The 17,862-nt window shown below is 37.3% G+C and overlaps 1 long non-coding RNA gene across 1 annotated transcript in view; it reads left to right on the plus strand.

Annotated features, from left to right (window-relative positions):
- Nucleotides 1–17,862, plus strand: part of LOC114355458 (uncharacterized) — a 68,229-nt gene that overhangs the window by 36,019 nt on the left and 14,348 nt on the right. Inside the window, exon 2 of the long non-coding RNA XR_003656108.1 lies at nt 7,490–7,524. This is a non-coding gene — a long non-coding RNA (uncharacterized LOC114355458). The remainder of the gene's footprint in view (nt 1–7,489; nt 7,525–17,862) is intronic.

The raw sequence follows: 17,862 nt of genomic DNA on the forward strand, positions 1-17,862 counted from the left end.
AGGATTACCTCCGTTCTGATTTTGACGGAATTAGTCAGATATTATGCGTGATAAAGGTGCCTCTTCACTGTTGGCTGGTGGTGCGAACCGAGCATTCGTGTGACAGTTCGTATTCTCATTCGAATTAGTATTCTTTCTTCGTTGTTCGAACTAAAATTTAAGGCTAGGATATCCCACCGCCGCTCGACTATTGTAGTGAGCCCACTCGTAACACAAGCTTATTTAGCTTACCACGAGGGGCTAATGGGACTATTAGTAATTTGGGCAATACAAATTGGTAATAATCTTTTTTTTTTTTTTTAAAAAAATAATAATAATAATAGTAAAAAAAAACTATGTCAAAAGCCTGTCAAACTCCATTCAAAAATAACTGTTAAAGTAAGGTGCAACTTAGTCTAAAAGTCTTGTTTGGTCGTAACTCCTGTTAATGACACTAGATACTGTATAGAGCACAAAGGAAAACTATATTAATAATAAATAAATATATTGTATGGAATTCAATTATAACACTCAAAGATTGTCACAAGTTTTTTTAATACGGAATAAAAACACAGAATTCATAATAGTAGCAACTAAAAATCGTAATATCCCTAGTAAATTTTATGTAAAGAAAAGAATATTTATTACATTCATTTTAAGTTATTCGCCAACGTGTAAACTCCTCCTTAATACCATTGACTGATTACAGGCTTGTGTTCCGGTTGTGAATGCACCTTTATCAAGTTTTAATTGCAATTTATATCTCAGAAATGACACTGTTAAAACAGTTATACAGATTAGCAGTAACTTCTATATCTAAAAGCATTTCTTGATGAAGTAATTACACATCTAGTTCTATAAATAACTGTATTCAAAAAGCCTTTATTCAGTAAGCAGCATATCAAACGCTCAGCCATGAATAGAGCTATGTGATTGGTTCGTGTGTCACCCTGTGCGTCCACGCGCACTGTGAGACCTCACAGTAATCTTTGCGAATACGGGCGTAAGTCACCTTTGTCTGTAGGTATGACGTTCAATGAAATAATGCTTGAAATGACATCAAAAATTAGTCGCTGCTCTCTAACCATTTCACTGTGTGACATTGTGACAGTTAAAGTTGGTGCATACCGGTTCTTAGTTGACACATGTCAACAACTCTTCCTCCCACGACCTACCAAAACACAGCCAAGAGAAATCCGCCAGTTCATTCGGATTAAATGAAGTTAGGGTCAGGTTTTTGCTAAGTTTCGAAGTAGTTTCCTTTGAAGGTTATGTTACATTATTTTGTTTTTACCAATATGCTTTCAAATTAAATGAAATTATAATGTTTTAGAGACGTCGCGACGATATATGTAGTTATTTTTGATTTACCTGAATTAAAGATTCTAGTTTTTTTTTAAATTATTAGGTACAAGTTCAAAAAACTTGTATAACTGAGGAGGGCTTTGCGATGCAAATTATGCAATGTCTGCTTGAAATAAATATGCGATGCAGTATTTCGCAACATTTATGGATATCGACTGTCACACTCTACCACAGAATACTTTACTCACTCTCACTACTTTTCTTGCCGTTCTCGCTGTCCTACGTCGTGATTAACATTTAGCGTAAACCAAATATTTTGTCGCCAGTTTGTCGAGTTGCGTTTTTTGTACGGCCACCGCGACCGTGTGAATGGGATTCTTTATTGTGGGTTGCGCAAGCGCACCTTACCGGGCATTGTTTTAGCAAGTACATTACATTGTTGGCTTTAGTATTAAGTAAGGTGAGGTGTGAATTTGATTCGCGTTTTGGAATTTGTAGGTATTGTAACCTAAATTTACATACCTATTAGGCAAGTTTAGGCAAGGTAGCAGGGAAGCGCTAGACACAGGCCGCTACCAATCGATCAACATGGAAAGCAGTGGGGGAGGCCTATGTTCAGCAGTGGACGTCCTATGGCTGAAATGATGATGATGTTGAAGGCAAGTTTAGTTAAAATTGTCGTACAACAGCTACGATTATATTAGGTTCATCATCGTCATCATTTCTGACAGGACGTACACTGGTGAACATAAGCCTCCCCCAATGACTTCCAGATTGGCCGGTAGGTAGCGGCATGCATCCAGCGCCTATCTCGATTAGATTGATAAATAAATACCTATTACAAGTATTATTAAAAAAATTACATAGTTGTGACTTCACACAACGCAAATGTTGACTGAGAAAGAATACCAGTACAATACACGCATGTATGTAAGAGAAGTACATTATTATTTACCAGTTTTTAGCTGCGGCTTCCATCGCGATAAGGTAATTACAGCCTATGTCATTAAGGAGTAATGTAGCTTTCTACTGGAGAAAGAAATTTCAAAATAGGTTCAGTAGTTCCAGAGATTACTACAAACAAACTTACAAACTACCAATTGTGGATGAGAGCTTAAGCATGTTGCTCCACAACATACCAATCTAGAACATAAAAAATAAATGCAAATCTTTACTGTGCCACATTCGAAAATGTCAAACACATCAACTCATTTTCTACTGTTGGTCAACCGATCTTAACGAGTCACGACTAAGTCGGCGCAAAAATTAATTAGCAAAAAAACATGGCCGTCTTTTTTATGTGTTTGGTGACAGACAGCCGGTTATTGATTGGTGTCTTAACATTTCGATAATGTTCGCAGTAATTTATTTAAGTCTTGAGAAAAAAGTGCTGATACATGATAAGAATCTATTTAAAAAAATTATGTTTAAAAATGGTCATTTAAAAGAAAAGAAAGAAAGAACAATATTTATATTTTAGTTTGCTTGAGATCCCGTAAATCAATTGATACATGCTTATTATGTACTTGTTTGTTATTAGAGTATGTCCACCAATAATTAGGTAAGTACCTATCTTCTTCTATTACGTGATTTCTTTTCTGACTATCAGATTGACTTCGTACATAATTCAAGCCTACAGTGAAACTCACAACATTTTTCTTCTGTTGGTTCTTATTAAATCCAGGACTAGAGTGTCCAACTCTAACGGTGAGCTCATTGAGGATAAGTACTCGCTGATAATGAATCCCATATAACCGAAATTTCTCGTGACAAACGCACATAACTCCACAAATTCGCCTAACAGTAATGCATCGGTCATACGCAGTTAAACTTGATGGAAATCGAGTTCATTTCGCTGTGATTGGCGGTGGCTTCAGTAACAGCGATTTTGGTTTTGAAATACAAATTTAGGAGTTTTAGGAAGACTGTGTTGTGGCTTGTGGGTCAATAAAGCTTCGTTGTCCTCAGGATAGGCACAAACACACAAATAATCTAACACAGTATCTTGTGGTAGTTGAATTGAATAATGTCATTTTGCTAAAAAAAAATTAGTCTGGTCGTCGATATTCTTTCGACCGCATTACTTAAAAGATACTATGGCATGATGTTTTACCATTTACTACCAGATTAAGAATTAAGTACACCGTTGAAGCTCATAGAGTGTCACGCGGTGATTCTGTCAATGCCTGGTTTCCCAATTTCAGAACAAACATTTTTATGATAAAAGCAAGAGCGTTTAAAATCGCTCCCGCTCCCCGCTAGCACTGAGTCGCCCACCCCATAACCAGGGCTGTAGGACGGTCGTGTTGCGTGATTCGTCACACGGGCTGACCCAGTGCGGCGCGTGCGATCGCCGCGTTTTTTATGGCCCCACACCGGTAGGCAAATTACGATTGCCTTTGCACGACGGAGGTTTGCTTCGATTTTTATTGTAGGCGTGATGCAATTGATTTTTTACTGTTTTCACCGAAAATCTAGAGTATTAACCATAATAGCCATTTGGGCTTGTCATAAAAATACTTTAAGAGGACTCCTGGCGATGTAGAGTGGTCCGTTGCGTCAATGCTTGTTGATCCACACAAAGTTATGTCACTTCTACGATAACTAAGCCTGTTCTGGTACTTCTGGTGTGTAAGCTAACATTGCAGTTTCGTTAAAATCCGTCCAGTACAACGTGAATAACAAAAATACATTCATCCTCAAAGTTTCACATGGCATGCATACACCAACGTGTCTCATGTCGAAGAATTAAAATATTTACCAAACTTCTTACGATGCTGCTTCTTTTCAGCACTGCCCCACATTTTTGTCCCAAACAAGACGTAGATTTAGGAGTATTTCAAAGCATTTTAGCCAACCCTTCATCAGATGCTGCTAAACTTATTTGCGACATGGTTTCCGTGATTCTCCAGTGACAGCTACTCGTTCTTTTTATTGTTTAGTTATTTTTAATTTTTTGGTTATTTAGTTTACGATTAGGTTATGATGGGACTGACATACAATGTAAAAGTCCCTAAATTAATAAATAGAAAAAAAAAAAAAAAAAAAAAAAAAAAAAAAAAAGACGTAGATTTACTAGAATCTTGTCTTTTTTGCAATCACATTGATATTATAAGCATTTGCATTCGAGGGTTTGGTACACAAATGCCCTATAATTACTTCAATCTGTGATTTTTCTAACAATTTTATGCCATGTACATCGTGAATAAAATCTTCTTGAAGCCATCTAATTGTGTCTCCTGACTCATTTTCTCACCCTACAACTGACCCGCGTTTTTGCCGGCCCACTGGCTCACTTGGCGTGCGACCGACGCGTTTTTACGGTCGTCGGCCGTCGGGTCGTAATTGGCTAAATAGTTACGCGCAGCGTGGGTTTGTCACTCCCGGACTTTGGTGAATGGGGTTAGATGTGAGTTGGACGAAGACTGTCGCATCAAACGCTATAGTTACAGGCTTGTTCCCACGGATAATTTTTTGCAAGGACGGTTTTGTGCAGAATCCTGCTTTGTAAGATCAATGTTCATTCATACGAATTACGAACATTCCGTTTATTGTATCGCGCCAAAACCCGATCTGTTCGAATTTGTTAATTAACTTTCAGAAGTTTCAGGCACACATGTGCATGTTCACATGACAGTCCAGTTTTGTCCAATCCTGGATTACTGGTTCCTGCAAAACTGGATTGCTGTGGGAACAAGCTTTAATAGGCACCATTTTGCGACAACAATGTATTGTTTGATGTGCAGATGTCTGTACATACAAGTCTTTGTCACCTACGAATCCTGGCAAAAGATAAAACCTCCATCGTATGATGTTCTGGCAGAATAGAATAGCACCATTGACTCTTCCCATGGATGTCATAAGAATCGACTATGGGAGAAATAAGCAAACATCAGCCCTTCCCAACCCATCTGGCCAGTGTGGGGGGTGTAGGCCAAAACCTCCATTTGCTTGGTCAATTAGAAGATTTTCTTCCTGCAATGAAGACTAAATGACCTGATGATACTGATGAATAGGTAGCATGTTGGTTTTAACTATTAACTTTATAGAGGACATACATCTAAGACGCCATCTCTTAACCGGACTCGGTCCAGAACAATTACAGCAGTAATGGCGGTTATCATCATTTAATTACATTGCTACCTCAATAACGACCCTTATGTCCTGTACTTAAAGTATACAATACATTAAATCTATCGGCTACTATACTGGCGACAAGAGTGCGAAATATTGCAAATATGACACTTATCACGACTGCATAGTGTTGATTTTATAGAGGTGTGACATGACCTCAATACCTAGTAGGTAAGGCGGCGATTCTCAAAGCATATTCTTCGATTGAAACGTCCTTAGATTTACTTAGATGTTTGTAGAATTTCATAGGAATTCAAGGAGGTGAAAACAGGACAGGTCCTCGGTACTTACAACTATAGTCTATCCAATATAGCTTGATTAGAATGACGGCTGTCAAACGAATGTGACTAGTGCTGGGTATGTTTCGTACGGTTCACATAGATGTATCGATAAGTTTTCGAAAAAATGATATAAAAATGCACCCAATTTTTCTTCATATCTTTATTCATAAAAATGACAATTATGATTTAAATTTAAAGACAGTAAAATTTAAAATTCATGTCAAGGGTGTACAACCTAAGTCGTAGTCATTATCATCAGTGTTCTTCAGTGGTTTTTTCCTCTCGCTAGAGGGCGGTGGGCATCTCTTCTAGAGCAAACGGTGCTATGAATACCAAAAAAATTAATAGTGATTGATTTCCGATGTTTGATTATTTAAGAATGAAATGTTTTTTGGTTTTTAATAGTGAACATTTAGAAAAACATATAACTTGTCTTAAATAATTATGTTAAAAAATTATTTAGAAAAAAAATTTGTTAAATACCTATGTTAAAAAATTAGTTTTAATTTAATATGACATTTGTCGATATGACATAAATGTTAGTGTTGGGACACTAACATTTTTGTAACTCGAGATAACCTTGTAGAGACGTCGTTAATACTCTAGCTTGATTTTTATAATTTCGAATTACTACTTATTGGAGTAATTTAACGCTGCATTTACACGAAATTAACATTTTTATTGGAAGCACTGTCGTCGAAAATATTGTTTGTAGGTCCTAGACGTGAATTATTTCTTGTCCGCCAATATTTAGCTCTCATTGATCGCTACTACAAAGTTATGTCGTTACCTTTGATGGCAGCTGTCATTCTAATCAAGCTATATTGGATAGACTATATGTACTCTACATGACTATATTACTTATGGCCAAATATATGTGAGTTTGACAGCGTCATCCCTGCCAAATTAACCTATCCGCAGAATGCATATTATCACATTAGGAATGGCAAAAAAAAAACATATCACATTGTGCCTTTTTCACTTACTTGCTCCAATATAAACATTAAACGTCACTTGTCTGCCAATCCACGTTCAGAATACTTTTGCTTGAAAATATTATTCTACAGTCAGAACAAAAACCCTCCATCAATCATAAACTTTCTTGGTGTTCCGTCCATCTGAGCGCCCGAAACTCCTGCGCACGTCTCTGTCATCCCCGTTATGGTGTACGTAGGGTCACCATCTTAACCCTTTAAGCAGTTCGTAACCACATCATTTTAAACTTTATCTAAAAACAATGTAAAATTTGAACTACCGCTTTCTTGATGAAGGAGGGAGTCATAATTATTCATCCAACAACATTCGGCAACTCTAGCATGCGAAAAAAATATTCAGTTTTCCGTAGCTTGCAAACTAATTACAACTGACATTGGATAATCGCTATCTATCTGTTAAAGAGGACATTTAATAGACTGAAATTTAAATTTTCTGTCAAACAATCTCGGATAATATAGTTTTTAGTATTTTTAGGCAGACGTTCGTGCATCTGTCGTGAAAATTCCCGACAAATTGAAAATTGAAAAACGAATGGTAACCCTAGTCAAACGGGACAAACGTACCTTCGTGTGGTCCCCGACCTTGCCCGCTTTCGATAATTCAATGTCATTCGTTTGAATTGATGACCGAACCGAACTGAGTGAACGATGCTTTTGACATTTGACCTGCTCCCGTTCGGCGTTTGAAATTTGAATCATTCATTCTATTGTTTTTTTTTTTCACTGGAAATGCGTTTCGTTTTTGTTATTTTAAGTCACGAATTGCAAGTTGTAATGTTATTTTTATCTTTACAGATATCGGCGTTTCTGAAAGGAAGATTATTTTAACGGTGAGTTTTTGACTTTAGTACCTAAAAATGTTTACCAGATTGTAGTCTTATAGCTAGGAGAAATGCGGGCGGCGCAGGACCGGTCTTTCCGGGAAATCCCTGGGAGAGGCCTTTGTCTAGCCGTGGACCTCATTAGGCTGAAACGAACGAACTTTTATAGCGGAGACTGAAGGACCTAAAGATGCGATATCATCCAACACCCTAGGGTTGGCACTAGACCCCCCCCCCTTTACGCATATGCACATAACTCAAACAAAGCATCATTTTTATTCCCGCGGCGCACGCGCACAATCGGCGCGTTGACACGCATAACGCGGGCATTAAAACCGAAAACATTCCCGACAGCCGGCGAGATGTCACGTACATTACACATAACATCCTAGATTGCGCGGGGGGAGATCAAGTTAGGAGAATTAGCGGTTTAGGGTCGTATGTTGTATGTACTAATATTCCCTTCTACACCACTAGGTATTACTATGCTTATGTTGGTTCACTGTAAATAGATAGTCCAGTAGGCCTAGGGGTTATCACACCATTTTATCGATTTTGCCCATACATTTTGACGTGGATAAGAGTATATCACGGCACGCATCCTATCCCGGCAAATCAAAATAGGGAGTTCTCGCATTACAATTTGGGACACAGAACCCTAATTGTGCAGCTTCTTCCGACCAACTGCTGCTTACACTTCAAACCTGATAGTGGCAGTACTTCGTTGAACGATCGTTGTGATTGTTCAGAAAACACTAGTGCATTCAATGTTGAAATTGAAATTAGTGGAAAGGAACACCACTTGGGTGGGCACTAGACCTTTTTTCTGGAAAGAGGACCGAACTCTCGACTCAATCCTTTGGCCACAACAAAGGCAAAATTTGTCCTAAATTAAGCTAAAATTAAAATAATAACAAACTCTTCCCGCCTATGCCTTGGTTCGCCTGTGGCATACTGTAGCGGGCGCGTGCGCCGACCCAAATACCCAGCGCTAACGGTGCGTGAGCGCACCTCTGCTGCGCAAACCTTTGATTGATACAATGTTCTGTGGCAAATGATAGATAGATACACTTTATTTGCATTACTGGAAACACACATTAGGAACAGAAAGTACCAAAGGACATCAAGTTGTCTGTGTGTTGAGTGTTGTCTCAGCAACACTGAACGGCAATCATCATCATCATCAACAGCCCTTTACAGTCCACTGCTGGACTATGAGCCTCCTCCACTATAGTGGAGGGTTTTGCCATAATCTCCACGCTAGGCAGGCGGGTTGGAGATCGCAGTTTAAAAGATTGATGTTTTTCAGAGAGCGCTGCTGCCCATTCTCTGTTTGATGTGTAGTCCCTAAGTCGCCTTTTACGACACCCGCGGGAAGAGTAGGGGTTGGTGACAAATGTATTCTACTCTGCCGTCACCACACGGCTTACGGCACGGGGGGGAACGGCAATAGCTCAGCCAATTCAGCCATCGGTTTAAACATAACAAACCAGTGATTTTCAGCTACAGCCTGAAGACAACTATAGCGAGACATAAGGCCTAGGAAAGCTATATGGATCTTTTTTCAGTCTAAGTTTGTCAAGTTCTCAAACTTTTCCCAGTATTTTTGTACAGCCATCTTGTCATATTCGTAGTAATATAACAGTACACATACTATGCTGTGTAACAAACGACGCTCTTCGTGATGGTACCTCGTCATTCTACCAACGATATCGCGAGTTTAGAGCGATGTGTGAAAAATGTAATTAACGCGCTAACTCAAAGGCTAAGTATGACAACGGACCGCCATGGCATACCGTTGCCGTAACGGTATCACATATGAACCATAATTAGTCGGTCCACTGTTCGATGCCCAGTGAACTATGCCATAGCTAGGTGACAACAGCCAATTCATTCCAGTAGACTAGCGGTTGCTAGCTGTTAATCGTTCATCATCATCATCTCAACCATAGGACGTCCACTGCTGAACATAGGTCTCCAACAGTGCTTTCCATGCTGCCCGGTTGGTAGCTGCCTGCGTCCAGCGCCTTCCCGCTACCTTTATGATGTCGTCGGTCCACCTTGTAGGTGTCATTACTTTGTCACATTTGAACCATCATTAGTCGGTCCACTATTCGATGCCCAGTGAACTATGCTACAGCCCAGTGACATCAGCTAATTCATTCCAGTAGACAAACGATTGGTTGCTAGCCGTTATATCATTACTGTGTGACACTGTGTCACATTTGAATGCCCAGTGAACTATGCGATAGCTCGGCGACAACAGCCAATTGATTGTAGACTGACAAGTGGTTGCTAGCTGTTTTATCGTTACTGTTTGACACTGTATCACATAATATGAACCATTATTAGATGGATTACTCTTTGATGCCCAGTGAACTATGCCATAGCTCGGTGACAACAGCCAATTCATTGTAGACTAACAAGCGGTTGCTAACTGTTATGTCATTACTGTGTCATATGTGAACCATAATTAAATGAACCACTCTTTTATGCCCACCAGTTAACTATGTTACAATTAGCCGATTCATTCAAGTGGACTGGAAGGCGGTAACTGTCCATTGTGTCACTGTCACTGTGGTAACAGTAACCCATAGTGTCACATATGAACCAAAAATAGGTCAGCCCAATGTCTGAACTATGGTGCTTTGCTTTGCTTTGCTTTGCTTTGCTTTGACACTTACGAAAAGTAATAATCACGAAACGTGCCTGAATAGAGCTGGGAAGTCAATTGATAGGTTTTGAACAAAAAGTCTTAAATGTAGTTGATAAATGAAACTATAAATATTTTAAATATTGTATGTTTGCAAGACTTATCCTAATCATTATGAAAAGATATTGTATCATAGCTCTCACATGTCTCAAACGGTGTGAGAGATGCTTTTTCGATCCGAAAGTCACCGATGCTATTCCCAACGAAGATATAATATGAATTCTCAAATTCCCTCACAATTTGAGAATTCACAAGTCTGTGTCATTTTTGTTATTACAGGTCTTTAAAGAAATACGATTACATGCTTCAGAAACAAATTACGTGTTGCGTATTGCGAATATTACAACAGGTATGTTTATTAAACAAAAAGTACTTCCACACCCAATTATTTTTAAAAAGTAAACACTAATAGAACCGGACTTCTGATCTATGATTATAAAATCACGATAGGGATTTAGATAAAGTACTAAAAAAACTAGTAGCAAAAATTTTAATCAGCCGAACTGCAATAAAACAAAAGTGCACTTATCATTACAGAACCGGTTTTTAAAAAGTAAAAGCAGTAATGCTGTTGCTGATGTTGATAAAAGTATATTAAGATTTGGACTGAATTTTGATGGAGTCACGTGAAAACCTGATGCGTGGAGACATGTCGGTATGGTTATGTTCACTTTGTATTCTATGTAATCCCTACTAATATGATAAAGGCGAAAGTTTGGATGTCTGGATGTTTGTTACTCTTTCACGCAAAAACTACCGAACGTATTTTGATGAAACTTTACAGTATCATTGTTTATAACCCAGAATAACATATAGGCTATAATTTACGACGATCTGTGACAAACTGAATTTCACGCGGCTGAAGCCTCGGGCAATATACAGGGTGTTAGGTAAATGGGTATATGAGCCGACACTAGCCCATGTTAACATGGGCATATAAATGGTATGGTGAAGTCAGAAAATTGATATCTTCATTTTAATTATTTTAATTTTCATACAAATCGGATTTTATTAAATTTATTTTGTATGAAAATTTAAAAAAATAAAATGATGATATCAAATTTCTGACTTTACTATACCATTTATATGCCCNTAAATGGTATGGTGAAGTCAGAAAATTGATATCTTCATTTTAATTATTTTAATTTTCATACAAATCGGATTTTATTAAATTTATTTTGTATGAAAATTTAAAAAAATAAAATGATGATATCAAATTTCTGACTTTACTATACCATTTATATGCCCATGTTAACATGGGCTAGTGTCGGCTCATATACCCATTTACCTAACACCCTGTATTGTTATTAATATGACTAAATTTGTCACTTTTCTTTGTAAATACATATGTATAAATGTATTCCACAGTAGTCTAGTTAATTCCTGAACGCAAAATTCCCGACTCCGATTTCAAGTGGAGGGAAAATTTTCAATACTCAATACTTTATTTTGCATAACCACATTAGCATTCACATTTTAGGTCTTACAGTTTAGGCAGTTATGTTCATTATATTTTATGAACATAAGTTAAATCTTAATTTAAACAGTATTAAGATTTAACTGCGATACAGAAATATAATTTCTATACTAAAACAAAATTTCAATTAACCATATCTGTCTTTTATACAAGGCGGACTGGTAACATTGTTATGTTCTGAGAACAAGTAAATTAATTGTTTGATAGTATCTAATAGTGCTGGTGTTGTAGTTAAAACCTTGACATTCCGTCAGTTATAATAATAATAAGTTAGTTGTTTCTGCAGCTAAGTAAGCGTTAAAATTAATTTCCAGTCAGTCGACCAATTAATCAAGACCTCTCATACACAGGGTGTCCCAAAAAAACCTTCCAAACTTAAGGAGATAATAGACTAATGGATGACCCTACAAATGAGCAAGTGATATTTTTCATGACATAAAAAAGAATTCGAAAAATATCTGCTCATTTTGTACAGACAGTAAAGAGATAGGCTCGAAAAGGGGGATTAAAAAAATATAAGAAAAACCGTATCTCTGACATATCATACTTTTACTAAAGTTTTTCCATTTCCTTAAGTTGGGGCACGCTCTTTTTGGGACACCCTGTATATGAGATTGGGTCTAGTAAGCTACATAATATAATATGTGGAATATACAATAGTAACTATCCCTATATCTTGCAACTTTCCCATTTCACAGTACACTAAACTGTTGTCACATTCTGTCACACATCAAATTCATTCTGCTCGCGGTTTTATTTAATTCCTTTGTGTTTTCTCATTGTTAGAATTTGTTTTTTTAAATACATTGTGGTTTCATTTCATTAATATTAATGTCACTGCATGCTTTATGCTTGTGGCGATTTTTGGTGCAAGTGATAGAAAATAAGCGGGTTTTAATAAAGTTAGATACGAAGATTTTGACCACAATGGTCTTTACTTCTGTCTTCTTCAGAAGAACTAATATTACTACTACAGTGATAGAAACCACAGAGATTAGTCTGGATTATGTCCAAATGCTAGCTAGAATCTTGGCCCTAAGTTTCTCCGTTATATCCCCAGTTGGAACAATGTAAAATTACTGCACTAAAGACAGATGAAGACTCACTTTCGTTTGAAGATTTTGACTTGACTCTTCCAAACAGTAAGATTCACCAACTTTATTTATTTTTATAATCTCCAGTTCGTTACTTGTACCACTCGCAAATACAGGAACGCGTGACGGGCATACGCTATGACCTTGCGTATATACAAAATATGGCATATAGACCACAGCTTTTTGTCGTTATAATAAGCCATAGTGACAACTACTATGATACGACTTTGTCGTAAAATGTAACTGAACATTTATTTGTTTAAATACTTTTTTGTCCACTTCGAAGTTTTCAATTTTCATCATTGTCTGATCCATCCATGTGATAAATCTGAACTACATCGCGAACGTATTTCAAAGTACTTTACTTGATGTACTGAAAAAGGACTCGAAACCGAATTTTTAAGAAGTGCTCACTGAAAGTCAAACAAGCAATTTTTCATGAACTGCAACCGTGTCAAAAAGGCTACCACTCTCTAACCCTGTTGTAGCTCATGTAAGCATCTCTCAATGAGTTACATGAAAGTATTAAAATAGAAAAAATCATATCGTAGTAGCATTAAGGCTGGGTTGCACCATTTTACTTTAACTTCATTTAATTGATTTAAAAATTAATTAGGTACTCTTTCTATGAATTATTTAACAGAGACTGAAATCATCGCTGTAGGACTAACGGGACTATTCCCACCTCTAGTTCCCACCACTGCAACTCCTGAGTAGCCAGGATCTACAGATTGACCCCCAATAAAAACCCTGTAGTTCACTGTATGACTATAAACAAAACCAATTTGTAATGCAACAGAATACAGTAAGTAAGCGAAGTATAAGAAATACTTTGGCTATCAAATAACAAAATTAAATGCCATGCTACTTGACGCAAGCAACTAATCCTGATACTCTAAATTACAATTCGAGTCAATTGGAAATTCTATACGTCGTAAACATCAGAAATGGTCTGTGTGGTCTAATAAATTCGGACCACTTAATTTTACAATCACGTTAATTAAATGCCTGTAAAAAAAGGTCCTTGGCAATCACTTCTTCAATTATAACTGTTGGACTATTATAGGGTCGATGCGCACATGTTTGCGTGAAGATCAATGGAGTAATGAGACTAAGTGGTTCTAGTTTGGTTGTCATTAAATGTGGTCGCAATTTAAACCAGTCTGAGTCGCGTTTAATATGATGTAGCGAAGATTTTACTTTCAAGGAAGATTCATTATTTTGTCACCTTTTTTTTAAGGTGGTCGGAATGCATTTTGCGCACCGTCTCCTAGTCGCGAGGGGCTGCTGGGAGGTATGTGGGGCTCGTCCTTTTTAGCAATCCTTACCCACTAAACAATTTTTCTTCTTCTTCTTCTTAAACCTATCCACCATGTTCCGTGCATCGTGTATCAGGGAGGAGTGGGAATTTATTTTGTCACCTGTCTTATCTTATGCTTCTGTCATTGGCCTGTGCACGCGCAGTGATCGCCATCGCCGACGGGATCTGCACGCGTTGATTTGGCTGAAGCTTTAGTAATTTCAGTTTAGCGTCTATTTTACAGGTTGATCATATCATCAGACCATTGTATTCTTAATTCGTAGAGAAGATAGGTGCTTGTTTTAATAGTTCCTTTCTATTTCACTGAAGTTGGGTTCTTATTCTAGTATGTTGTTGTTCTTATTCAGTTATTACGAAAAGCATACATGATTATGGGTTGATGCTTCTACATTAAATAACTACATGTAGTTCCAAAGATGGTATCATAATCGAACGTTAGACAAGAGATATTGTTGACTTCATAGGAATTTGAAAGGATCAATAAATCAAGATATGGGAAAACAACTCATGAACTATCATCGTTTATTATTCCTTCCAAAGGGCGAATTTTATCTATACCTCTATTTCAACCGGTGATTATTTGCTGAGGTCGTCGTAATTGGATCGTAGAATTGACCTTTGTCTTAAAATAAAGTTTAGATTTGATTTACAATAACAATTCAGGATTTTATGTTTGTGGATAATCACTATTTGGAGAATTCTTAAGAAATTCTGATTTGTTTCGAGACAAGCCCTGGCGCGGTCTTGATGTATGCTGAGCGGGTGCCTTTTTGTCAGAGGGGCTCAAGCAGCTATCTGTACATTAATTTGTGTATCTCCTTCATTGTGTATCTATGTTTTTCCTGCTTGTATGTCTTTCTTTCAAATAAAAATTATTCTATTCTATTCTATTTGGAGTAAAATGGTTTGAAAAGTTGATTGATTGTTCGAACCTTCGACACCATTTTCACGATGTCTTACATGATGATTTTAAATGATAACAGACCTTCTTTCAAATGTCATATTTTCCGGGAATACAACAATCATATTACTATTTTTGCTTCCTTCCAAGATCTTGTATCGTTTTCAAACAATGTTGTTCAATAATTTCCGTCGCAAACATTGTTTGAACTTCTGTTGACGTCACCTGTTTTATAAACTAACTTTTTATGCAAATTAGTCGTTTCACCAACAAAAAGGTTCAAAGTTTAACACTAAAAGGTATTTTTGTTAAGTATTTTTACTGCCTACTAAAATAGCAATAAAATTTTGATGATCTTTTATTTCAGTGATTTTAGTGCGTGAAAATGAAACAGGAAATATAAATCCACGGATGTGAATTAAGAGAAAATAGATTTAAAAGGGGTCAGAGTCTTTATAAAAAAAATCCATTAAATTTATTTTTTGCAAGATCCAAAATGTAGTAGGTGCTTTATTAATCAAGCTTTTATAGACTGTTTACACTTTTTATAATGATATAGGATTTAGACATTCCGCAGACTGCAGACTTAATCGGCCGGTAGTTGGGTCGGGCTGTTTAACAGTATGAACGAACATGTATCCAAGACTCGAAATGCGCACATTACACCGATTTGCAACGCCTTCACTGGGCGTCACATGTACAATATTATGTTGTACCAACCAACCCTTACCCATGTGACATGCAATAAATGATTTGAATTTGGTATCGCCCGATTCTTCATGGAAACCGACCCACTATCGGCCAACCAAAAGTGGTCTGCGCCTAGGCTTATAATTATAATTTTGGAATTTCAACGACAATTTTGCAAGTCAGACAATATTCTAAAGGATCGTTTAAATGCAAATCCACTTCCAACTGATTAACATTTAAACTAGTTGTTTACAATTTACAATACTATTCATATTGCAAATCCTAGGTCTCAGACAACTTATTGGCATACCTCTGTCATATTTATATGACGCTTCCTCAATAACTGTCCCATATGATCCTAATTGAAACGCAATTTATAACTAATTGTATGTGTTATGACGCGTCTTCTGATTTATTGTGTTTGGCACCTACGGTAAGGCAGAAAGGGCTAAGTAACGATCACTAGCTTACTACTACATCTGTTAGCTTTCGATTTGCTTTATAAGTTGGAAGATATAAATGAAAACACTTCTTCCTACTTTGCTGAGGTGTCTGCAAGTTTTAGCTGATCATCATAAAAGAAAGCCGATCTGAATTAAGACCTTAGTTATTACCACCAACACAATCACCGCTAAGTACTAGACGAACTCTGATAAGCTTAAACCAAACAACACACCAACGCGTGCAGATCACGGCGCGATCTGTGTGCCTACCATGAGTTTACGTTAGGTGTGCTCGCTAGCGACTGCGTAAAAAAATGACATTTAAATGTATGACATATTGTGCAGCGCCCCTAGCGGCTACTTTCAAGAAATAAAATCTTCATATAATTTTTTGACGTATTCGCTAGCGAGCTCACCTAACGTAAACTCATGGTAGGCACACTGCACGCGTTGGTGTGTTGTTGAAGCATCAAACATAACTATGCTAGGAGGACTGTCATCAATGGAAGAGCTAATAAGCTTGCAGCTAGAATGGCTCATGGCCTGGATCCAATACCTTCTCACAAAAAATTATGAGAATGTCATATTAGGATCTATTTATTAGTTATTGAATTATGCTGAGTCCCCTAGCTAGATCTTAAGAAATTCTCGAATAAAACCTCAAAAGCCTCACCGTCCTCTAGTTTTCTCCAGTTCCCATTCTGCAACCCCGTTCCTTGTGATACACGAGTCCCCATTGTCAGTATCTGGGCCGGCTGATTGAAAGCCCCGCTTATCGGCTGCTTCGTTAGCCGCCGCATAATATTTTACTGCTCTGGAGCTTAATTATTCCTTTCTATTTTAACTCCGCATAGGTTCCGTGTTGGACAAGAAATGTTAGAAACTTACTGGTTTTGTTTATGTCGCGTTGTTGTTAGTCATCGGCTGGACTCTGAGATATCAATTGCTCACGATCTTTGCCTACTTTTATAGATGAAGGTACCTACCTAGTTACCTAGAACTGGACCCTATCTATACCTAACACCATTTCTGCATTTTTGAGTAATTATGTTTTTCACTATTAGAGCGACGTGCCAGGATCTCGATGATGATTGGACATGGTACTACATCTATTTTGTGCCGATATGTATGAATTTCGTAAACCCAATTTCAGCTCATAGGTATCAGTAAGTAAATAACTAAATAATAATAAAATGGCAAACAAATTTAGTAATGTTAGACAAAAAATAATTTATGTCTAATTAAATTACTAAAGTTCTCTGTCAATAGGCGCTCAAAATATAAACGTCCTCCATTAATTTTCAGCTAAAATAGCCCATGGCGGTGTAAAGTCAAAGTCTAAAACTATCTATCTACTGACGTGGAACGACCGACATCGGTGTTCTCAGTAAATATGAAAACAATAACTGGCGTGTACAAATAACCCCGCATCAATACCAAGTTCTGCGTAGTTAGTGTTGTACCCACAGAAGTCGAGTCTGAGTCATTGGGTTTAAGTCTGCCTAAGCTTTTGAGCGCAACTTGAGCAAGAGCTGTAGTTTTTTTGAGCATTAATTTACGATGTCCCGTAATCCTGAGGGGCTAAGAATAATTGGAACTCTGAGGTTGCATATTAATGTTGTCCGTTTGTTTTATGTACTCGTATGTATGTGTTTCCATGTGGCAGCAAAATGAACTTATTCTGTTCTATCTAATGACTACCAGTACC

Source organism: Ostrinia furnacalis, unplaced genomic scaffold (genome assembly GCF_004193835.3).
Source record: "Ostrinia furnacalis isolate ACB-3 unplaced genomic scaffold, ASM419383v2 OfSCF2409, whole genome shotgun sequence".
In the NCBI taxonomy this organism is placed as follows: domain Eukaryota; kingdom Metazoa; phylum Arthropoda; class Insecta; order Lepidoptera; family Crambidae; genus Ostrinia; species Ostrinia furnacalis.